The sequence below is a fragment of the Drosophila bipectinata genome, chromosome 4 (assembly GCF_030179905.1).
Source record: "Drosophila bipectinata strain 14024-0381.07 chromosome 4, DbipHiC1v2, whole genome shotgun sequence".
Taxonomy (NCBI): domain Eukaryota; kingdom Metazoa; phylum Arthropoda; class Insecta; order Diptera; family Drosophilidae; genus Drosophila; species Drosophila bipectinata.
In genome coordinates, this window is record NC_091740.1 from 31,291 (window position 1) to 57,318 (window position 26,028).

General features: G+C 39.4%; 1 long non-coding RNA gene across 1 annotated transcript; it reads right to left on the minus strand.

The window, feature by feature from the left end:
* Positions 1-21,663: 21,663 nt before the first annotated feature.
* On the minus strand, positions 21,664-22,957 carry LOC138926848 (uncharacterized). Its single transcript, XR_011443510.1, has 2 exons — positions 21,753-22,957; positions 21,664-21,697 (listed from the first exon to the last, which is right to left on the minus strand). It is a non-coding gene; the product is annotated as an uncharacterized lncRNA (long non-coding RNA).
* Positions 22,958-26,028: the final 3,071 nt, after the last annotated feature.

A 26,028-nucleotide genomic window follows, 5' to 3' on the forward strand; every position in this document is an offset into this window, starting at 1 on the left:
TAAAAATGGTCAAATGGACAATGGTCAACATTCAATAAATTGTGGTTTTTGTTAATAAACATAAGTTACAACAAAATCAGGCTTCAGGAGAGTCCTGCGGTCAGAAATTATTTGCCCAGCTTTGCTAAAGGCCCTTTCAAATAGATGCATTGCCGACCACTGTTTTAAATTTAGAAAGTTCTAATTTCGCATGAATGCTATCTATGACAAAGTAATATGATATATCAAATTTCATAATGATCATAAGGAGCAACTTTCGTTTTTTTTTGAAGACGGAAAAGTGAAACTTTGTACAGATTCTATTTTTGGTCATTTGATTCAAACTACCAAATTTTATAACAATCGGCCGACTATATCTTATAGTTTAATTAAACTGAATGTTCAGGTATTTGCTAAGAATACCAATTTTATTATTTTTGAAGATACAGTCAGCGCCACAAAAAAGCCGCACTTTGAAGGTTTACGAATTTCTAAATTTCAGAGCCTGTGGTTTCTTTATATGATTGCGAATTCGCCCAACTTTTTTAAATAAGTTAACTGATGGTATGTTTATAAAAGTGCATACCAATTTTTAGTTTAAGTTTGTTTTTAATATTAAAAAATGTGGTTTTTGGTTTCACCCTAGTTTTAACGACTTTTCACTATTATGGCACTCTTAAGGAAAAGTTCATAAAAGTTATAAAAATGAACAAATTCAACAAAAACTATTTATTTCCAATTGAATACAGTACTAACTATAAAAAAACTAAAAACTATAACTAACTATCTGTTTTAGCAGATATTTGCCGATTTGACCCATTTTGTTCCGCCAATAAAATAATTTTTTCTTTATTGCGATCAGTGAACTGATTTTGCTTTGGCATGATTTTACAGGTGTCTTTACAAAAAAATTCGATCAAAAGCAACTTAAGCAACAGCGCTCTTCAAAGGACTAAATTATGTCGAAAATAATCAAGGGTAACCCCCCTAAAAAAATAATGTCCAAAGAATAAAGTTTAGGGAAACCCCAGCATAGTGATTGCACAATTTTCAAATTTTTTTTAAGTGCTGCTTTTTTTGTGACGCTGACTGTAGGATAGCTTGGGATTTTTTAGATTTAATATTGTAATAAATAGTATTTATTATGATGTTCTTATAAGGATTTGCGATATAAATTCTGTTTTAATTTCAATTGTATATCAAGTTCGGGCGGAGCCACCTTGTTTTTCTTGTTTTTACATTTTTTGATATTTTTCCCTATGACCTGAATTCGAATGCGTCGTCGAGCACAGTGTAACGTTGTACTTTATCTTACAATTTACAAAAAACGCGATTTAAATGTGAAATCTATTTATAACAAGACTACATGAAGGGAAAGCTAACTTCGGGCGGAGCCGAAGTTGATATACCAATTTTTATGAGAATTGTTACAATTGTTATGAGAATTTTATTATAAATCCGCTTTCCAGCTTATTGGAATACATAATTTCAAAAAGTCCCAAGCTTCTATCTTCAATGCTAATGTTGGTACCAACTACCATTTCCGATTGTTCAGTTATATAACAGCTATAAGATATAGTTCGCCGATCTTTTTGAAATTTGGTAGTTTGGATCAACTGACCATAAATAGAATTAGTAAAAATTCCAACTCTCTATCTTCAAAAATACGTCATGTTTTTAAAGTTAGGTTATTTCCTATTGTTTAGTTATGATATGACTATATGCTATAGCCTATATATAGGGTATAGTCGGCCGATCCTTATAAAGTTTGGTATGTCGTATTATTTTGCGAAAATAGCGGTTATATAACATCCGAACTACTTCCTTCCTTCCTAGCTTTCCTTTCTTATTAATTCCATAATACCACCATACTTACCTCGCATACTTACATACTTAATTAGATTGATACAAAAACCTTAATTTTATAGACACCTTAATCATTTCAAATATTCCGTTTAATTACCCCACAAACTATTGAATCAAAGTAACCCATAGATCTGTCAAAGCCAATACACAAAACCCAAAAAAAAATATATATATTGAATTTCCAGGGTACTTTTTCAAGATCCAAAATTATAAAAATATAATGTTCGAAAAAAATTTTTTTTCTTTCTTATAAATAGACTTTCTTTTTTTTCTTTTTTTTTTTTAACGTTGCTTTTATTTCTTGAATCTTCTCTTTGCGAGACTAACAAGAGGTGTATCAAATCTTATATTTTTAACTTAACTAACAGTCATATTGACTGATACGGAGTTAGACGGCCCTAAAAATCGATTGCTGGGTTGGGAGGTCGTTGCGTCTAAGGCGGGATACGCTAGAAACCCGAGTCAACCCCCAAGCGAGAAAATTTGGGTGCGAAGACAGTTTTTCTTTGTATGACTCTTTTTCCTTCTGGATTTCGTCTTTCACTGCGAGCATGCCCAGATCCCGGTGGATGTTTTCGTTGCGAACATACCAAGGTGCCCCTGTGATAGTTCTCAAGATTTTTGATTGTGCGCGCTGTATGATGTCTATGTTGCTGCTGCTCGCGTTCCCCCACAGCTGGGAGCCATACGTCCAGATTGGCTTTAGGACTGAATTTTACAGTAGTAACTTGTAGTCCAGGCACAGTGGCGATCGTGAGTTTATGATCCAGTGAAGGCTGCTGGCTTTCAGTTTTAGGTGCATCTTTTTGCATTCGACGTGCTTACGCCAGGTAAGTCGTCTATCAAGGTGAACGCCAAGGTACGTTACGTCATTAGCTTGAGGGATCTGCATACCGTTTAGTAAAAGCGGAGGGCATGTTTGTCTATTAAGAGTAAACGTTATATGTTTACACTTTTGTTCGTTTATTTTAATGCGCCAGTCGGACAGCCACCTTTCCACTATTGTGAGATGATTAGCCAGTTGGGTTGTTGCCTGTATTGGGCATCTGGAGCGACTAAGGATAGCGGTATCGTCGGCGAACGTTGAGGTTGTTAGTTGTGCGCTCGTAGGAATATCCGCAGTATACAAAACATATAGACACGGGCCGAGTGCGCTTCCTTGTGGAACTCCAGCTTCGATGGTGTAGTCGCCCGAAGTAGCTGCGTTGCATCTCACTGAGAATACCCTATTGTAGAGGTATGATTCCAGTAGCTTGTGGGTGTATGTTGGCAAATACGTTTTAATTTTGTGCATGAGTCCGATGAGCCAAACTCGGTCGAAAGCTTGAGATACGTCGAGGAAAATAGCGCTGCAGTATTCTCGCTGTTCGAAGGCTGAGCGTATTTCGGATGTTAATCTGTTCACTTGTTCGATGGTTCCATGGTTTCTTCGAAAGCCAAATTGGTTTGCCGGGATAATATTGCAAGCTTCCGGATGTGGTATTATGCGAGTTAACAAGCATTTTTCAAACAATTTAGACAAACAAGATAGAAGGCTTATTGGTCTGTATGATGACGGAAATGTGTGGTCTTTTCCAGGCTTCGGTATCATTATAATGATGGATTTCTTCCACTTTTTGGGAAATAGCCAAGATTAATGATTCCATTTAAAAGTTTGCAGACGACCTCTATAGCGCATTTTGGAAGTTCGATCAGCATCTTTGGGGTCAATAGGTCACCACCGGGAGCCTTTTTTGGTTTTAGCCCTCTTATGACTTTTTCGATTTCGTTCGGCCGGAATGAAGGTGCGGCTGGCTGAGGGGAGGACTCTGGCTGAATTTCTGGCAGGAAGAATGAAGTTAAGGCTGGGTTTGGCTGGCAGACACTTTGGAGATGTGTGGCAAATGTTTCTGCTCGGTCTTCGTTTCTGCGAGCCCAGCATCCCGAAGAGTTTCTTATGGGGGTGGTCGTTTCAATTGGGGCGCTAAGTTTTGGGTGGGCCCTCCACAGGGGGTACTTTGTGCTTGTTGGCAAGAGATTCTGGATGTACCTCAGCTGTGCATTTTCTTCCTGTTGGTGAAAAGCCTGGTCGAGTGATCGGGTGGCTTCCTTAAGGCGTTGTTTTGAAGCTGGTGATCTGCTGTTTTGCCAATCACGACGCGTGCGCCTCTTTTCTCGCACGAGCTGTTCGATTTGCTGATTAGATTTGAAGTGTTTGTTTCGGTCTACATCTTTCCTATGAGGAGTAGAGATTTTAGCTGCCGCAACGAGTACTTCTTCCAGGGCGCTCGTAGTGTAGTCGATGTCCGATTCCATGTTAAATTCCGTGGCGAGTTCTATGTGGGCACTCACGTACTTTTTGTATTTTAGCCAGTTCGTTTTTGGCGTCGGCAGGCTGAAGGGGTGTTCGGTTATTTCTGGGCTTTGAAGAAGCGTTAGAAGCACAGGCGAGTGGTCTGATGATAAGTCCGAGACTGCTTTGGCACTTATTAGATTGCGAGGTATGTTTTTGTCACTGCAAAATCAATAAGGTCAGGGAGCTTTCGTGAGTCTGTTGGCCAGTATGTGGGACTTCCAGCGGAAACGTAGTCTAGTTTATTTTTCACATTTATAATTGCATTGTACAATTGTCTTCGTTTGGGAGTCACTAGACGTGATCCCCAGTGCGTATGTTTGGCGTTGTAGTCTCCTGCGGCTATAAAACGATCCTCAAGTGAATTGTAGAAGTCCATAAATTGTCCTTCCGAGATTGAGAAACGAGGAGGGCAGTAAACGACAGCGATTGAGAGGATTCCGTTGCTTGACTGAATTTGTATCGATGTGGCCTGCAAGAAGTTTGTTGCAAACCTTTTGTGAAAATGGTGCTTTATGCGTTCTCTGATTAGAACTCCAGTCCGCCGTGAGCTTTCCCATCTGGATGATCTGTGCGGTAGATTGTGTAGCCTCTTATATGAAAGAAGCATTTGTAAGATGAGTTTCCACCAGTAGCATAACGTCAAAATGGTTTTCTGTCAAGAATTGTGATAATTCTAGTTTATGCCGTGAGACACCATTGGCGTTCCACATTGATATTCGTAGCGCCTGCATAGATTATTTAGACTGTTGTGCTACGAGGAGCTGTATCACCATGTTCTGGTTTTGAACAAGCGTTTGCATGGTCGTTTTCATGAATGACATAAGCTCCATCATACTTTGTTGGAGGGTAAGCATCATAGTTTCCATTTTTCTGTGTGGCTGTTCTGGGGCCTGTTGAGCGCTTTGAGGGTTAAGCTGAAATGGAATTTCCCTTCCAGATCGAAAAGCATCGGCTTAGGAGAAGCCGTTGGTGGTGTTTAGTGGACCGAATGAGGATCTCGCAGCTTTGGCGAAGAAGACGTCTGGCGTAGTTTTTGACGCAATGTACGCATTCTGTGGATTTTGGTTGCGCGTTGCGGTCGCTTGACGCAGGCAACTCTTTAACTTCTTGTACACCATACATCTTCTATAGTTTGCCGTTGCCTCCGCAGTTTCCGGATATTGCAAATATTTCAAGATATTGCAGTTTGTCGATTGTGTGGACTTCGTTCTTCTTCAGAGACCTGCTTTCTGGCTCGAGCTCGACCTTGAGCTTTTATCTTTGACCTTGAGAGGGCTTTTTATCTTTATTTAGAATGTTAATAACATTCTTGGCGGCGAAGCCGATTTCTTTAAGAGCGGTTTTTAACATCGGGTTCGATTCCCCTTACTACCACTTGTAGGCCCTTACTGCTTTTCAGCTGGTACGTTTTTCTGAGCACTGTCCAGATATTTAGACACGATTTTGAAGTGCTCTTTAGTCATGGTTTGTACTTTTGTTCCATGGATGTTCCCTTTTATAGTGACAACATGAAAGTTGTTACCGTTCCCGATCAACGCCGCAATTCGGTTGACCAGGGCACTCGAGCTTTTCTCCCTGATAAAGATTGGAGGGGCTTGGGTTTTTGCGGTGTCTTGGGCTGGTTGGTTTTCCTCAGCCTCCGCCAGTAGGGCAAATCTGTTAGTAGTGGATCTGTCTGGTTCTTTATCGATATTCAGGACACGGTTAATTTTTGTTTTATTGCCTGCCGGATTACTCTGCGGGCTAAGCTTGCGCTCAATTTGGATGTAGCGATCCATTCCAGTCTGTGTGGCCGTTGCCGCTTTGGCACTTTCCGAGGTTATTGTTTTTGTACTCGCTGTAGTCGTTGACGTCGTGGTACTTTGAGTTGCAGGGGTTTTCGCTGTTGTTGCAGAAGTTGTAGCGCTGCTTGTTGTTGGTGCGAAATTTGTTTCCGGTATTGGAGGGGTTTTACACTGCGAACTCCATGACGCGGGAGTCGGAGTGAGCAGAGCGGGTGAGCAAGACCGTGCCCTTTGGGTTTCAGCGGTTAGTAAAGCCGGGTTGCTTTTAAGCGCCGATTTTTCCACTTCGGTATCGCGGGTTGAAAAGTAAGAGTAGAAGCCGTTTCTTTGGCTTACTGCACTTCTACCCTCGTTTTTTTGATTGTTGCTCAATGCGCCCATTGCGGGGCTCTTACTTTTTTTTGGACAATGCAATAGTTTTGGTTTAGCACATTACAACTGTTATAAAAAGCTTGTCTGTCGCTTTTAATAAATTGTATTTCAGTGTCTTTTCGCTTATATTGGCGAAAATATAAGCGAAGTGAAGTTTTCCCGGAGCTCGGGCAAAGCACGTCCGCTCAGTTCGGTAGTTCGATTACGACTCATGTTTTTCGGTCACATGCATCAAAGTTATTCCTACGGATAAGGTCCAATCTTATTTCTTTCAAAGAAAATACGATTTGGATATGTCCATACCAACTATTCTTATTGCTCTACTGAGGGTTAAACCTAGTCAACAACTAAAGTTTGATAACGATACTACTAAGAGAATAGATTCAGAAAAATAATAAGCCAATAAAGATGAAAAATATAAATATATCTAAAAATATCTGCCGTAAAAAATTAAATTATAACAAGAAAGGAAAGCTAACTTCGGGCGGAGGCGAAGTTTATATATCCTTTCAGTTAAAACCGGATATATATCGCAAACATCGAATTAAGTTGGCCGATCCTTATGAAATTTGGTAGGTTGAATGAACTGATCAAAAATAGAATCTGTACCAAGTTCCAGCTTTCTATCTTCAAAAACACGAAAGTTGGGTCATTTCCGATCGTTCAGTTATATGACAGCTATAGGATATAGTCGGCCGATCCTTATGAAATTCGGCACATCGTATTGTTTTGCTAAAAATAGCTCTCGTGTCAAATTTGAACTCTCTAACTCTAAAAACACCAAAGTTATACCATTTCCGATCAATCAGTTATATGGCAGCTATAGGATATAGTCGGCCGATCCCGGTCGTTTCGTTTTATATACTGCGTGCAAAGGAAAGAAGGGTGTGTGCAAAGTTTCAAGTCGATAGCTTTAAAACTGAGAGACTAGTTCGCGTAGAAACGGACAGACAGACGGACAGACGGACATGGTCATATCAACTCAGGAGGTGATCCTGATCAAGAATATATATACTTTATAGGGTCGGAGATGTCTCCTTCACTGCGTTGCACACTTTTGGACAAAATTATAATACCCTCTGCAAGGGTATAACAAACGTACTTGATGGCGCGATTTATAAGAAGGAAATAAACAAAATTAAATACAATAAATCATAAATTATTACAAAAAGAATTTTATAAATGAGACAAATACAAAGAATATTTTGTACGTGCAACCTAAAAACATATGAACGTAAAGTATTCCTAAAAAAATTTTTCTTATTTTTCTTTGATGAGTATTTCAAAGATAAGGTGCCTCCCATACCCCATACTCTGAGTTGAGATGCATACATATTAAAAATGATTTGTACTTAAAACAAGGATGGTCAATGATGAAGGGGCCCACCCACAGGCGAGCATGCTAGCCAACTTGAATTTTTTGCCCACCAATTAGAGCCAACATGCGCGAGTTACCAGTTGGACGTGGTCAAAGAGTGGGAGTAACGAATCCTTCGTTCCTTCAAGTTCCTTCTATGCCGCAGTGTTTTTAGCAAGATCAAAAATACGTGTCTCCAATTTGGTGGTTCAACAAAAGTGAAAAGCTTTATTCCCAAGAATTACATGTATAACCTTGAATAAATCTAAGAGCTTTTGGTCCCGTTACTAAGGACGGAAGAGCGTTCATATTTGCTTAGGATCCCATTGCTGAAAGCGAGAGAGTGAGAATCCGAGAAAATGTCCCCGATCGATGCATGAGCTTTGTACACTTGTTTTTTGTAGCGACGGGGGTACAGAGGCAAGGTAGGGTGCTATATTTAACTACTCCCCCGGTCCGAAGCGACGGCCGTACTGGTGGTACTAACGACGCGTAGCGCATAGATTGGTAGGTGGGGTGATTTGGTTGCATATGGACGATGTGTTGTATACGTCGCCGAACAGGGTTTTATAGGGTCTAGGCATGTCGAGGTAAGTTATGATGAATGCTAGCAACTCTCGCTATTAATTGTTTGACAGGACAATAGTTAATTTCGATGTAATTGCGATGTTGTGATGAATACTGGCAACTCTCGTTATTAGTTGTGCAACAAGGCAATGCTTAAATAATCTACATAGTTGATTTAAACAATAGTGATAATGGTAGTAACATAATAATTAGGAACTTCAAAGTACAAGTGATGTTGTGATGAATACTGACAACTCTCGTTATTAATTTTGCATCAAGGCAATGCTCAAATTATATACATAGTTGATTTAAACAATAGTGATAATGGTAGTAATATAATATTTACCATTATATTTATTTTTTTGTTTTAATTTAATCTGTTTGTTTAAGATCTTGATTTAATTTTATTTAACTCCTGTATGTTTTATTAATTTGCGACAATATTAAAATATATTTTAAGTTAATTTATTTTTCTTTAAATATTCCCGTCTGTATTTCCAGCAACAAACCTTACGACACTGTCAATTCCATCTATAACCCTCATCTATTCCCTTTTAGCGATTGCTTTCATTATTTTTAACTTATGCAACTTTTGCTTCCGAGTTGTAAAGAGAGTTGTACCTCTATCTTTTAAAACTCTGTTTACGGAAAATCTGGGTGTTAATTTATTTCGTATATTTTCTTTTCAAAGGATTGAATCGTTGGACTCTAGCATTATCGGGTCTGTTCTTGTCTCATTCAGCTTTACAGTCCCTTTAGTAATGTCGTTTTCTAATTGATCTTTTACTTTAGGAATATGTGGGTTGTACCACTAAATAATTCGAAAGGAGTTAATTTTGTTGCGGAGTGAATTGCGTTATTGTAAGTAGTTAGTGTCTCCGTCATTAGTTCGTCATGTTCACTATTCAACTTATGTTGTTTTCGAGTGTCAAGTATTATTCCGCAGAAATCCGTTAGAGTGGGTGGAAGTCCTTCTACAGGAGAATTGCTCGAAGATTGCTGGAATGTGGTTGTGTGTAATTCGATGTTAAATTGTAGACAAAATTTGTTGAACATGTCGCGTAGAAATTCTGCCCCCTGATCGTAGGCTAATTTTTTAGGTGTTCCAAATGTACTGAAGAAGTGTTTTAGAGATTTGATTAAATTAATGGAGTTTCTATGGGTAATTGGATAAGCCAAGACATTAAGACATGTTTTGCATATCATATAAGGAAAGAATGTTGTCGTTTAATATGCTAAAGCGTGTCGTCGATGCCTCTGTGATTATTATTAATGTGATAGTCGGTTATGACTTTTTCTATTACTGATTTGTAAGTAATTTCAGGGAGGAAAAACAAGCATCTCACTTAATGTAATGTGTTGTCATTTGAGAAGTAAGTTTCATAAACTTTTTCTATTAGTTCAAAAATGTGATCAGGGCAAAAATTTCGTATGTCTTTTTGTTTGTTTTAATGACTGCTTGGGTATGTTTGCAACATCATTGAACTTGTACAAAGGCCTACGGTATTATTTCCTCAGCTTATTTCAAAATTGGGCTAATGTAGTAATCGATTTTGAAAATGAGTTGATTGTTAAATTCATTCATCCATTAAATTCATTCATTAGTTGACTGGAAGATTTGTTTAAGGTGTAATGAGTGCTTCGTTGTGGTTAAGTGTAGGATGTATTCGACTTATGGCGTCAGCAATTACGGCTCTGTGACCTCTGCGAGCCTCTTTTATGAACGACCTGGACGAGTTGATTGTTAAATTCATTGATTCATTAAATTCATTCATTAGTTGACTGTGAAAGATTTAGGTTGGGTTATTCGGGCAAAGTCATAGGTTGGGTTATTCGGGCAAAATCATTGATGAATTTCCTATCGTAGCCGAGCAGACCAAGAAAAGACTTGATTGTTTTTTTTTTTTTGTGGGGCAAGGGAAGTTTTTATGGCGGCTATTTTGTTTGGGTTTGGCTTTACGCCCTCTTGGTTCACTATATAACCTAAAAATTCGGTTTCTTTCCTAAGAAAATAGATTTTTAAGTTGGATTTCAAAATTTGCAATTTGCAGAAAAACTATTACGTCATCTATTATGTATGTAAATATAGCAGACAAAAACTTTTCACCAGATCGGCTAAAATGCTTGTCGCCATTACTCTTTGAAATGTAGCAGGAGCATTCTTAGCCCAAAAGGCATTCTAATAAATTTATAGTGGCCACCTTCTACTGTTAATCCAGTTTTGGCTGTGTCATCAGAGTTCATCTCAATCTGGTGGAAGACACTTGCAAGGAAAAATATCTAGCTTTGCCTATGCGGTCTAGGATGTCATTAAAGTTTTGTTTGGGTATTTGTCAGGGACAGTTTTGTCGTTAAGTTTCCTGTAGTCTATTACAAGTCGCCATTTCTGTTCTTCGGTAGGGGTGCTTTTCCTAGGAACGACCCACACAGGTGCGCTCCATGGTGAATAGCTAGATTTTATGATGTCTTGTTTTAGCATTGAGTCTATTTATTTCTTGACTTCCCCCTTGTGAATAAATGGGTATCTATATGAATTAACGTGTAGAGGAACGTTATCAATGGTTGGAATAGAATGTGTTATTCCGTTCGTAAAACTAAGAGGTTTGGCTTTGTTATAGAATATGTCGATGTATTTTTACATAGTGAGGTTAATCCCCGTTTTTCGGGACTTAGGTGTTTTATGTTAAGTTCTTCTGGAGAATTCGGGGTGTCATGTGACTGAGGAAGGTCGATAGCTTTAAAACTGAGAGACTAGTTCGCGTAGAAACGGACAGACGGAGCCGAAGTTGATATACCCTTGCAGTTAAAACCGGATATATATCGCAAACATCGAATTAAGTTGGCCGATCCTTATGAAATTTGGTAGGTTGAATGAACTGATCAAAAATAGAATCTGTACCAAGTTCCAGCTTTCTATCTTCAAAAACACGAAAGTTGGGTCATTTCCGATCGTTCAGTTATATGACAGCTATAGGATATAGTCGGCCGATCCTTATGAAATTCGGCACATCGTATTGTTTTGCCAAAAATAGCTCTCGTGTCAAATTTGAACTCTCTAACTCTAAAAACACCAAAGTTATACCATTTCCGATCAATCAGTTATATGGCAGCTATAGGATATAGTCGGCCGATCCCGGTCGTTTCGTTTTATATACTGCGTGCAAAGGAAAGAAGGGTGTGTGCAAAGTTTCAAGTCGATAGCTTTAAAACTGAGAGACTAGTTCGCGTAGAAACGGACAGACAGACGGACAGACGGACATGGTCATATCAACTCAGGAGGTGATCCTGATCAAGAATATATATACTTTATAGGGTCGGAGATGTCTCCTTCACTGCGTTGCACACTTTTGGACAAAATTATAATACCCTCTGCAAGGGTATAACAAACGTACTTGATGGCGCGATTTATAAGAAGGAAATAAACAAAATTAAATACAATAAATAATAAATTATTACAAAAAGAATTTTATAAATGAGACAAATACAAAGAATATTTTGTACGTGCAACGTAAAAACATATGAACGTAAAGTATTCCTAAAAAAAATTTTTCTTATTTTTCTTTGATGAGTATTTCAAAGATATGGTGCCTGCTATATCCCATACTTTGAGTTGGAATGCATACATATTAAAAATGATTTGTACTTAAAACAAGGATGGTCAATGATGAAGGGGCCCACCCACAGGCGAGCATGCTAGCCAACTTGAATTTTTTTGCCCACCAATTAGAGCCAACATGCGCGAGTTACCAGTTGGACGTGGTCAAAGAGTGGGAGTAACGAATCCTTCGTTCCTTCAAGTTCCTTCTATGCCGCAGTGTTTTTAGCAAGATCAAAAATACGTGTCTCCAATTTGGTGGTTCAACAAAAGTGAAAAAGCTTTATTCCCAAGAATTACATGTATAACCTTGAATAAATCTAAGAGCTTTTGGTCCCGTTACTAAGGACGGAAGAGCGTTCATATTTGCTTAGGATCCCATTGCTGAAAGCGAGAGAGTGAGAATCCGAGAAAATGTCCCCGATCGATGCATGAGCTTTGTACACTTGTTTTTGTAGCGACGGGGGTACAGAGGCAAGGTAGGGTGCTATATTTAACTACTCCCCCGGTCCGCAGAGACGGCCGTACTGGTGGTACTAACGACGCGTAGCGCATAGATTGGTAGGTGGGGTGATTTGGTTGCATATGGACGATGTGTTGTATACGTCGCCGAACAGGGTTTTATAGGGTCTAGGCATGTCGAGGTAAGTTATGATGAATGCTAGCAACTCTCGCTATTAATTGTTTGACAGGACAATAGTTAATTTCGATGTAATTGCGATGTTGTGATGAATACTGGCAACTCTCGTTATTAGTTGTGCAACAAGGCAATGCTTAAATAATCTACATAGTTGATTTAAACAATAGTGATAATGGTAGTAACATAATAATTAGGAACTTCAAAGTACAAGTGATGTTGTGATGAATACTGACAACTCTCGTTATTAATTTTGCATCAAGGCAATGCTCAAATTATATACATAGTTGATTTAAACAATAGTGATAATGGTAGTAATATAATATTTACCATTATATTTATTTTTTTGTTTTAATTTAATCTGTTTGTTTACGATATTGATTTAATTTTATTTAACTCCTGTATGTTTTATTAATTTGCGACAATATTAAAATATATTTTAAGTTAATTTATTTTTCTTTAAATATTCCCGTCTGTATTTCCAGCAACAAACCTTACGACACTGTCAATTCCATCTATAACCCTCATCTATTCCCTTTTAGCGATTGCTTTCATTATTTTTAACTTATGCAACTTTTGCTTCCGAGTTGTAAAGAGAGTTGTACCTCTATCTTTTAAAACTCTGTTTACGGAAAATCTGGGTGTTAATTTATTTCGTATATTTTCTTTTCAAAGGATTGAATCGTTGGACTCTAGCATTATCGGGTCTGTTCTTGTCTCATTCAGCTTTACAGTCCCTTTAGTAATGTCGTTTTCTAATTGATCTTTTACTTTAGGAATATGTGGGTTGTACCACTAAATAATTCGAAAGGAGTTAATTTTGTTGCGGAGTGAATTGCGTTATTGTAAGTAGTTAGTGTCTCCGTCATTAGTTCGTCATGTTCACTATTCAACTTATGTTGTTTTCGAGTGTCAAGTATTATTCCGCAGAAATCCGTTAGAGTGGGTGGAAGTCCTTCTACAGGAGAATTGCTCGAAGATTGCTGGAATGTGGTTGTGTGTAATTCGATGTTAAATTGTAGACAAAATTTGTTGAACATGTCGCGTAGAAATTCTGCCCCCTGATCGTAGGCTAATTTTTTAGGTGTTCCAAATGTACTGAAGAAGTGTTTTAGAGATTTGATTAAATTAATGGAGTTTCTATGGGTAATTGGATAAGCCAAGACATTAAGACATGTTTCGCATATCATATAAGGAAAGAATGTTGTCGTTTAATATGCTAAAGCGTGTCGTCGATGCCTCTGTGATTATTATTAATGTGATAGTCGGTTATGACTTTTCTATTACTGATTTGTAAGTAATTTCAGGGAGGAAAAACAAGTATCTCACTTAATGTAATGTGTTGTCATTTGAGAAGTAAGTTTCATAAACTTTTTCTATTAGTTCAAAAATGTGATCGGGGCAAAAATTTCGTATGTCTTTTTGTTTGTTTTAATGACTGCTTGGGTATGTTTGCAACATCATTGAACTTGTACAAAGGCCTACGGTATTATTTCCTCAGCTTATTTCAAAATTGGGCTAATGTAGTAATCGATTTTGAAAATGAGTTGATTGTTAAATTCATTCATCCATTAAATTCATTCATTAGTTGACTGGAAGATTTGTTTAAGGCGTAATGAGTGCTTCGTTGTGGTTAAGTGTAGGATGTATTCGACTTATGGCGTCAGCAATTACGGCTCTGTGACCTCTGCGAGCCTCTTTTATGAACGACCTGGACGAGTTGATTGTTAAATTCATTGATTCATTAAATTCATTCATTAGTTGACTGTGAAAGATTTAGGTTGGGTTATTCGGGCAAAGTCATAGGTTGGGTTATTCGGGCAAAATCATTGATGAATTTCCTATCGTAGCCGAGCAGACCAAGAAAAGACTTGATTGTTTTTTTTTTTTTGTGGGGCAAGGGAAGTTTTTATGGCGGCTATTTTGTTTGGGTTGGGCTTTACGCCCTCTTGGTTCACTATATAACCTAAAAATTCGGTTTCTTTCCTAAGAAAATAGATTTTTAAGTTGGATTTCAAAATTTGCAATTTGCAGAAAAACTATTACGTCATCTATTATGTATGTAAATATACCAGACAAAAACTTTTCACCAGATCGCCTAAAATGCTTTTCGCCATTACTCTTTGAAATGTAGCAGGAGCATTCTTAGCCCAAAAGGCATTCTAATAAATTTATAGTGGCCACCTTCTACTGTTAATCCAGTTTTGGCTGTGTCATCAGAGTTCATCTCAATCTGGTGGAAGACACTTGCAAGGAAAAATATCTAGCTTTGCCTATGCGGTCTAGGATGTCATTAAAGTTTTGTTTGGGTATTTGTCAGGGACAGTTTTGTCGTTAAGTTTCCTGTAGTCTATTACAAGTCGCCATTTCTGTTCTTCGGTAGGGGTGCTTTTCCTAGGAACGACCCACACAGGTGCGCTCCATGGTGAATAGCTAGATTTTATGATGTCTTGTTTTAGCATTGAGTCTATTTATTTCTTGACTTCCCCCTTGTGAATAAATGGGTATCTATATGAATTAACGTGTAGAGGAACGTTATCAATGGTTGGAATAGAATGTGTTATTCCGTTCGTAAAACTAAGAGGTTTGGCTTTGTTATAGAATATGTCGATGTATTTTTACATAGTGAGGTTAATCCCCGTTTTTCGGGACTTAGGTGTTTTATGTTAAGTTCTTCTGGAGAATTCGGGGTGTCATGTGACTGAGGAAGGTCGGAAGAAATGTTGAAAAGCTCTATATAATTGGTTTCAGAAAAGGGTGTACCTTCGTTAGGGTCTTCAAGATAAAGGAGTTGATGTGAATTACTAAATTTAAATCACTTATAAATTTTTACATTATCTTTTGTTTGTAATAAAGGCCACCTGATATGATTAGTTCGCTATTAATGTCAATTGCATTGAATAGGTACACTCCCTGTGTGTTCTGTACTGGCTGTACGAGATATTGTATACGTTTGAGGATTGGATGTTATAATTTTAAATCAGAAGGGTAGTGTTAGATAATTTTAAGATCTAGATCTATTTTAGCTTTAAGTTGTTGAAGCAAGTCCATGCCCAGTAGCCCATCGAAAAAGGAGTGGAGTTTAAATGGTAGCAAGGTCATCTTGCCAGGGTTTTTGAATATTGGTGGGAACGGGAGGCTTATTTTTGTTTGATTATAAATTTGTTTAGTGCTGTTTTAAGTGTTATGGGAGTTTCCATGCAAACGCTATTTGTTTTATTGACAAATTTAGGGTCGATGAAAGAATTCGTGGAGCCAGTGTCGAATTGGGGTGGAATTTTAATGGGGTGGTGTGAAGGGATTCGATTTCTATGAATGGGTGAGAAGAACTATGTTTACTCTGACTTCTAACTTATGTTGAGTTTTCGAGGCAGGTATTCGAAAATTTTTGGTTTGATGTTTGTCGATCTTCTTCTATGTTGTATTGTGGCTGGACAGAGATAAAAGGGTTATTCCTATTGCTATGTGTTAAGGGGCCCGAGTTAAGGGGCCCATCCACAAGCGAGCATGTTGGGCGAATATGTTGTGCTCGACGAAATTTTTCCTGTGTATGGTAGTGTTCGTTGTCAAATTTTGTGTTCGTCAAAATGTTCGAATGAAATTGAATTGACAACGTTGGAACAACATGCTCGCTAATGGATGGCGCGAACGTCAGTTGCAAAAACGTTTTCATAGAGCAAAATGAATATTAAGTTCCTGCTAGATTTTATTTATTACCTCAAAAATGAGCCTGCATTATGGCACGCCAAAGCGATAAATATAAAAACAAGCATTTGCGTATTAATGCATAAGAAGTTCAACTCAAAAATATAAAGAGTTCGATGAGCACTGTGCTTCCTTTTTTCGCTTCATTTTTTTCTTTTTTTCTAAGCAAATACTTATTGCCATAAGTGCAATTACAGTGCCACAGTCGTTGTCCATTGACATGTTGATAGTTTGAAAATTTATCGAAAAATGATGTTCGCACGAATGTTGTTTCTAGTTAGTGAGGAAAATAAAATTTAAGTAGGCGAGCAGGTTGACGAACATGAGCATACACCAAGGCGCGGCGCATGCACCATCAGCGCAGGACGCAAGGCGAGGGTGGTGTCAACGGTGTTAAAGGTCGCGGAGCAGACTAAATGCCAACTCCACCGCCACGCGGTACACATGTGAAATGAGGCACTGGTGACCGAGCCGGGGCGGTAAAACCCCATCGTAGCTTTGATGGATGTACCCCTCTCCTTCGTCCCTCTCCCCGCCCAAATAAACCCACGCTGCGTCTGACCCACAATGGGCGGCGGCGTGGTCTGCGTCTGGGCCACATTGGCCGGCAGCTATGATACCGGGCAGGAGGTTAAACAGCAAAAAGCCTGGCAGCAGGTATAAAATACCTATAATTAAGAAAAACGGATTGGAAGAATTAAACAAGACTACTCCAGGTGGCACCCACAATAGTGGAAATCCACCCGCGGGAACCCCCACGGTAACGGCAAGGATTCTGGAGGCCCTACCTTACGTTCCAAAAAAACTGCTCCACCGGGGGCGCACTTGGCTGGTGACCCAGCATCAGCTACAAGTGAGACCCTAGAGGAGCACCAGGGGTTGGGCGGGGAAATAAAATAAAGAGAACCCCCACCGCCAAGCAGACGGCGAGCGATCATACCCCGAAGAGGCATCGGGACGAGCTGTCTCCGCCAGGAAATTCCCAACCGGAAAAAAATCCAAAATGTCGCAAACCCCTAGATGAGATGGGCGCGATCCTGGAGGATTTTTTGGCAAAGGTGAATGACCAAAAGGTAAGAAGCATTAACCAAGCAATGAAGAACTCGTTCGCGAGGTTGAAGGAGTTGCTGGAGCTGCTTAGGGACCTGACCCTCACTGCCCCGAATCAGGAAGGAGGGGCTAGATGCAGTTGTAGCGGGGATGTACCGGGCTGCAACAGTTCACGAGTCGAGGAAGCTACTCAGACCACACCGGACCGAGCCTCGTACAGCAAAGTAGCAAGGGCGAAACGCCCACGGGAGATGCCACAACCAAATAAGGCAAACCAAATAGCTGGTAATAAGGACGCCAAGCTAAGCCAGCCAAAGAAGAGCCGCCCCGACGTGCTCATCAAGATGGCAAACTTAACAATGTCAGCCAAAACGTTAGAAAGATACGGCGCACGGCTGAAGGAGATCTCCTGCTGGAACTGGCAGCGAAGGATGCAAACGCTCTCAAGATGCGGCAGGCGCCTTCCCAGGTGCTGGGCGAGGCAGCGAGCGTTTGATCGGTCACAGGCGAGACCACCATAGAAATTTGCGACCTGGACGTCGCGAGACCACTAAGGACGAAATAATGCCAGCTTTCAAAGTTCGAACGAACGGACAGGAGGAGGCCATCAGGGTAAAGTCACTCCGCCCAGGCTATTCTGGAACCCAGGTCGCCATTTTGGGAGTGTAGTCGAGCCTGGCATCGAAGATCCTGTCCGAAGGCAGGATTAGGATAGGATGGATCATGTGCATGGTCAGGGAGCGCACGGCCCAGCATCGCTGCTTCAGATGCCTCAGCTTCGGGCACATCGCCGCGTTCTGCAAAAAGGTCGTACACCAAAGGATTGACCAGCACATACAGCCTATGCGCCTTAAGGGTGTGCTCGGGTTTCCGCACGATCTCGGATGACGCAGCTCTCGTCATCGCAGGCATGTTGCCAATCGACCTGCTCGCGGCGAAGCGACAAGAGCTATACCAGGCTCTAGTAGCGCTGAGCGGGCAAACTCCGGCAGCGACACGCCGTCGGTTAAAAGTGAGCTCGAGAGTTACAAGCATCCAGAAGTGGCAACAACGATGGGGCGAGTCGACGAAGGGACGCTGGACCCACCAACTAGTCCCCGACCTCGAGAAATGGCTCCAAAGAAGGCACGGGAAATAAATTTCTGGCTTACGTCGGCCACGCCGTAAGCGGCCACGGGTGCTTCAGGAGTTATCTATACAAAGTTGGACACAATGACGACCCAAGGTGCCCTGATTGCGGGGTTGACGAGACGGTGGAATATGTGGTCCTGGACGGCCCACCTCTTTCAGTCCCCAGGCGGAGATTCCTAGGGGAAATAGCGACGGTGGACCTCATCGGAAGGAGGTTGCTGGAGGACGCCCAGTTCTGGGCAGGCATGAGCAGCTTTGCCGCCTTAACGATGAAGGAGCTGAGACGGCTAGAGAGAAACCGAGCGGAGGCTAGGCTAGCATAGATAAACAAAAGTAGTTGCGATTATGCGCGCCAATCATGGCCCTGCGAAGCAAAACCTAGCGGTATTACCGACTTAGGAGACACTTTATTGTTAGAGCTTAGTTTTAAGTTTTTGTTAATAAACAATTTAAAAAAAAAAAAAAATGTACCTACAAATGTTTGTTCTTTTGTGTAGTATGGCTTGAAGTACATACTTGTAAATATGTTTTGTCAAGTAAAAATTTTTGTGCGTCCCATGACCGAACTGCTAATACATATGTATGTATATAAGTTTTGCTTCCCATTCACATTACTCATTGTATTGTCTCAGGTTGTAACCCGAGATTCCATTTTATACTTACTTATTCATCTCTTTTTTACACTTTTCCATTTGTGGGTATGTAAAGGCTACTATGACTATTTTCGTAGTTTCCCGGCTGCGCCAGTTATCAGTTGGACGTGGTCTAAGGAGGAACGATTAACGAATCCTCCGTTCCTTCAAGTTCCTTCTATTGCGCGTGTCTCTGCGTGTGTTCAAATTGGTGTCTAACAAAAACTAAAAAGCTTTATTCCCGTTACTGAGAGTGAGAGAGCGTTTATATTGTGATTAGGATCCCATTGCTGAGAGCGACAGAGTGAGAATCCGAGAACATATCCTCGATCGATGCATGAGCTTTGTACACTTGTTCTATTTGTCCAGTGGCAGGTAAACTTTTAAGCAATCAACATGTCAACGGACAACGACAGCGGCTCTGTAATTGCACGGATGGCAATAAATATTTGCATAGAAAAAATTATTTACATAAATTGCAAAAATTTTTACTCATTTTGCGCTGCGCAAAAATTTATTCTCGCTACTAAACGTTTTCCCAAATGATATACGCGCCAACGTCGCCATCCATTGGCAAGCATGTTATTGCTAACGTAGACAAAATATAATGATTTCAATTTCATGCGAGCATTTAAGCGACGAAAAGTTTGACGACGAACACGATCCACGGGAAAAATTTCGTCGATCACAACATTTTCGCCAATATGCTCGCCTGTGGATGGGCCCCTGTGGTTGGGCCGTCCAACTGATAACCTCTGTTTGTTCTGGACTTTGGTTAAGAACGTCTAAATTTCCTTAAATTTTTCTATAACCTCTTCAATTGTGGATGAAAGAGTCCTATCTTAAAGTACTTCTTTGTAAGATTTAGATAGTATGGATTTTGTAATGTGCAACGGTACGGTGTGGACGGATTGGAAGAGTCTGTGCTAGCGGGGCACGCTATAGGGTCCGGCTACTGCTCGTCGGCTTTGGGGGTGGTGGTCTTGCTTGGACGGACTCTATCACTCACTACACATTATTACTATTAAATCCAGAATTGAGCGTGCTTGCGACAAACTAAATGAAAGGAGGACTGAACCGGAAGAGTTCGGAGGAATAAATTCGGAAGGACGGAAAGAAAGGACAGACAAAGAGAAGACTATTCATTTGGCAAGACACTGGTGTTGATGTGCTTGCGAACTGCCCACCCTACCTATGATCACCGGCCGCTAGAGCATCGCTCTGGTGATCCCTTTAACACCCTACATCCGGGCAGACATCAGCTGAGTTCAGTCACTTGAGATTTTAAACGTTCATGGTTTTATTCTTCAAAAACGAAAATAAACCTTCCATCCTTGATTTTTAGAAATAATTACAGGTATTAGAAATTCAATTCAAAGGGTTTAATAATAAAAAGTGTATATGATAATTCAAAAGGACTTAACATAATAATACTTGTTTTAAAAGAAAATTAAACTTTAACCATTTCAATATTTAATATTTTTTAGAATTAATTCAGTTTTCAAATCGTGCCAATGGATGCTAATGGTTTTATGCTTTACTTTACTTTTAATATGCGAGCTTATTTAATGGATATTCAAAAATAGATAGAAAATTCAATACTTGTAAAAATAATAATAAATTGGCAGTTATTACTGGGGTTTATTTCTTTGTAAAGTAGCCAAAGTAATTAAAGACCATAAAATTTGGGGTAACTCACAGATTTTTAATCCAACGACGAAAGATCGATCCTTCTCGGTGGAGTGGCTGAAACAAATGCAGCGCTTGGCTAGCTGCCATAGTTACTAGTAAATTTGGGAATTATGGCTGACTTTAAAATGTACAAATAAACCCAGTGGACAACTTGTTCCTTACATAGAAGGCACTAAATTTAACATTGGCTCTTATTTTAGTTCCATTATCGTAGATTTAATTAATTACTAATTTAAAAAATAAAAAAAAACGTGAATTATAATTGGATGGTTGAATCCGAGTGGCAGAAGGCTCTAAAAAGAAAATTTTTTTAGAATTTAGAGCCACTCAAAAAAATGTAATATTAGATTCTTTCACTTATAATTGGGAGTCGTGGCCACTTAGTAGAAATAGTGATTTTTAAATTAAATGGAAACTACTAAATGCTGCATGTAGCGGTAGCGAGAATGTAATGACCCGGAGAGAGCGACATAACTGGGCACGTGAAAGTGAGGTTTTACTCGATCACTAACGGTGAGGTCGATGACCTAGGCCAACAAGAGAAATGGCGGCGCAGCCTATCTCCGTTACTCGGAAAACTTTCTTGAGCCTATGATCGCACTAAAACTTAAGATTTTTTCCCGCATCTCTCGATCGTTTGGGACTATATGCACATTATTTAGTCGAGGTCCGCCAGTTGTTGACAAATTTTGAGCACTCAATCTTATAATTTCGCGACATAACCTGATGGCTTGGGTCTGTATACTTTTTTAGTAGCGGTCTTCCTTTTAATTCTCCTCACTCTTCCGCCTGGGGCACTATCTGATGATATGCCCCAGCAAGGCTGTCCGGGAGAACGTCCCCTCTTGGCCAACGTTCCGTGGTTAGCTTGCTCGCAGTGAGGTTGTACACGACTTGTAGAATACTCTCGTAGAATATTTTTGCCCGGGCCTGGGCCAATAATGGGCAATAGTCCTCAATATTAATTCGTCAACAAAAGAGTCTGTCCTCTGCAACTAAAACCACTCCGATAATTAAACAAGCGCACCGCGCTGGCACAACTAAACTTACACACACACACAGCAACTCGGAACTTTTAAGTCCGGCTCGCCAAAATTTAATCGATCGTCTGTCGGTGGGTGATGCTCACTTTGTGGGTAGGGAGTTCTATCCCAGCGACACAGTTTTTACTTCCTTCTGGGTGTGTGGTCCAATTAGGAAAGAAATTCAAATCCGATATTCAGAAAAAATGTGCCGACGGCTCAGAAAAAAATTGCAACTGCATTAACAGCTGCATTTGCGCCCACGCTTAACAACACTTTTTCAGCTAGTAATACCACAGATGGTTAAAAAAATACCAAATATTAGTTAATTACTATTGCTACTATTACTACAAGAAATAGTAGTAAAAATAGTAGTAAAAATCGTGCTAAATCATTCAGCTTTTGTCCGACAGAATTTGGTTATCTGAATTTCGGCTAAGTTAAACAAAACCGTCTTCGGTCCCCGCTACAAAAGCCCCCCCGGAAGAATCAGGCTAGGGTATAATCTCATACAGTACCCTAGACTGATAACGACCGAAGACGGGTTACTGACGAATGTCCTTGGCGTGGTAAGTACCGACCCTATTATCCTCATTTTCGGACGGTTGTAAATCCGATGTCCCATTCTGCACGTTTACTACGTTAGCGTTTTGAGTTGCTAACCCTCTTGTAATATTTTCCACTACTATCGTTTGGACTAGCTCTGCCATCTTCTCTGACAGAGTACTGAGCAATCTACGTTCCATGGCTAGCAACGTGATAGCATTCGCCGTAATGACGCTTGTGCTGCTCTCGTTCGTAACATTTGCATTTGAATTGACTCCTGAGGTAGACGCCAATTCTTCGGATACTTGTTGCTCGCTATCAGCGTTTTGCCGAATCTTGGATTGACTACGAGTTTGTCGATCCTGATTTTCTATGGCTTTTGCAACCTTCGGTCTACAAACCACTTTACAAATAGGACAATGTGCGTTTTTCTTCCAATGCGCTTCGATGCACCGCTTGTGAAATTCATGTGAGCATGCTGCTCGACATACCTCCACAGCATTAACTTCCCCATTACAAAGTGGACAGACTAACACAGAGCTTCCTTCAGCTCCTCTTTCCGGGGAACGATCTAACCCCATTTTGTGAGCTTATGTCAATATAATTGTTAAATAAGGAACCTAATCTGTAATGTTCTGGTCTAACGAGGTAACAAAACTGTAACCCAAAGCTTTTGTAATTGTAACCCAAAAAAATTATAACCAAATATAACGATATTATGGCAAAGACAAATTGTAAAAAGAATAACGATATAATAAGAAGAATAATATAACAAAATAATAAAAGGTATATTCGGGAAAATTTCTTTTCTTAGATATTGAAAGATACTTAAACTGAACTCTTGCTGGATGTCACCCATCGTAGGGCATAATTTTTTGTTAGTCTTCTTTGGAAATAATAAAATTTTGTAGAATTAAATTTCGAAAAGATCGAAATCTAATTCAAGGGAAGCAGCTACTATCTTTAAGTCGGCCTTGGACGGTGGCCTGTTCTAAGCCAATTCCGTATTTCAGGTCGCGACTTATAGAAGTGAAATGCCCCGATAGAAGGAAACAAATAGAAATTGTGACAACTTATTCTGGATCGAGCATCTCTCGCAAGTAACGCCTCGATTTTCCGTACAGTTCAGTATGATCACGTCTTTCTATTTAAAATTAGGTGGCTAGTTAAATGACTCAATGTTTTAAAACCGGGACAGGGTTCGGCCTAAGCTCCGCTACCTCTGTATTCCTCCGTCTAAGCGACATCTTGTCATTTCTTCTAATGTTGAGGAAAATTCCCTTGAATATCTATTTTCGGACAGCTACGAATATCAACTATCCATAAGCTGTATTCCAGGACAAAATTAAAACTCAAGGAATATTTTGTTAGTGTAGAAAACAGATTTTAAAATGAAATACAAAAGAATTTTGAATTTATCCTCCCGTGAGTCTCAATGAATAGCATTTTCCATTAAGGTCCCACGAGTTGGGCGCCACTTTCTTTAATAATAATAATGAATTATATCTGTAATGTGCAACGGTACGGTGTGGACGGATTGGAAGAGTCTGTGCTAGCGGGGCACGCTATAGGGTCCGGCTACTGCTTGTCGGCTTTGGGGGTGGTGGTCTTGCTTGGACGGACTCTATCACTCACTACACATTATTACTATTAAATCCAGAATTGAGCGTGCTTGCGACAAACTAAATGAAAGGAGGACTGAACCGGAAGAGTTCGGAGGAATAAATTCGGAAGGACGGAAAGAAAGGACAGACAAAGAGAAGACTATTCATTTGGCAAGACACTGGTGTTGTTGTGCTTGATAACTGCCCACCCTACCTATGATCACCGGCCGCTAGAGCATCGCTCTGGTGATCCCTTTAACACCCTACATCCGGGCAGACATCAGCTGAGTTCAGTCACTTGAGATTTTAAACGTTCATGGTTTTATTCTTCAAAAACGAAAATAAACCTTCCATCCTTGATTTTTAGAAATAATTACAGGTATTAGAAATTCAATTCAAAGGGTTTAATAATAAAAAGTGTATATGATAATTCAAAAGGACTTAACATAATAATACTTGTTTTAAAAGAAAATTAAACTTTAACCATTTCAATATTTAATATTTTTTAGAATTAATTCAGTTTTCAAATCGTGCCAATGGATGCTAATGGTTTTATGCTTTACTTTACTTTTAATATGCGAGCTTATTTAATGGATATTCAAAAATAGATAGAAAATTCAATACTTGTAAAAATAATAATAAATTGGCAGTTATTACTGGGGTTTATTTCTTTGTAAAGTAGCCAAAGTAATTAAAGACCATAAAATTTGGGGTAACTCACAGATTTTTAATCCAACGACGAAAGATCGATCCTTCTCGGTGGAGTGGCTGAAACAAATGCAGCGCTTGGCTAGCTGCCATAGTTACTAGTAAATTTGGGAATTATGGCTGACTTTAAAATGTACAAATAAACCCAGTGGACAACTTGTTCCTTACATAGAAGGCACTAAATTTAACATTGGCTCTTATTTTAGTTCCATTATCGTAGATTTAATTAATTACTAATTTAAAAAATAAAAAAAAACGTGAATTATAATTGGATGGTTGAATCCGAGTGGCAGAAGGCTCTCAAAAGAAAATTTTTTTAGAATTTAGAGCCACTCAAAAAAATGTAATATTAGATTCTTTCACTTATAATTGGGAGTCGTGGCCACTTAGTAGAAATAGTGATTTTTAAATTAAATGGAAACTACTAAATGCTGCATGTAGCGGTAGCGAGAATGTAATGACCCGGAGAGAGCGACTTAACTGGGCACGTGAAAGTGAGGTTTTACTCGATCACTAACGGTGAGGTCGATGACCTAGGCCAACAAGAGAGATGGCGGCGCAGCCTATCTCCGTTACTCGGAAAACTTTCTTGAGCCTATGATCGCACTAAAACTTAAGATTTTTTCCCGCATCTCTCGATCGTTTGGGACTATACTTGTAGAATACTCTCGTAGAATATTTTTGCCCGGGCCTGGGCCAATAATGGGCAATAGTCCTCAATATTAATTCGTCAACAAAAGAGTCTGTCCTCTGCAACTAAAACCACTCCGATAATTAAACAAGCGCACCGCGCTGGCACAACTAAACTTACACACACACACAGCAACTCGGAACTTTTAAGTCCGGCTCGCCAAAATTTAATCGATCGTCTGTCGGTGGGTGATGCTCACTTTGTGGGTAGGGAGTTCTATCCCAGCGACACAATTTTTACTTCCTTCTGGGTGTGTGGTCCAATTAGGAAAGAAATTCAAATCCGATATTCAGAAAAAATGTGCCGACGGCTCAGAAAAAAATTGCAACTGCATTAACAGCTGCATTTGCGCCCACGCTTAACAACACTTTTTCAGCTAGTAATACCATAGATGGTTAAAAAAATACCAAATATTAGTTAATTACTATTGCTACTATTACTACAAGAAATAGTAGTAAAAATAGTAGTATTCTTTTGAATGGGTCTATTCTGACTTAGAGACTTGTACGATTTGTCAAAATTTGTTTTAATTATTGATAACTCCTCGTACAATTTGTTCCAATCCATGCCTTTATTTTAGACAAACTTTTGTAAAGAGAATTACGTAATATATTTTAATATTTATTTTCTGTTATTTCATTTTCTTAGATTGTAGGTGTTTACATTTGTGTATAATAATTTTTGTTTTTTTTTCTGGGTTTTTTTATCTAGATTTTGTCCAGGTCATTTGCTTGACACTGGAATTTTTTCTTTAA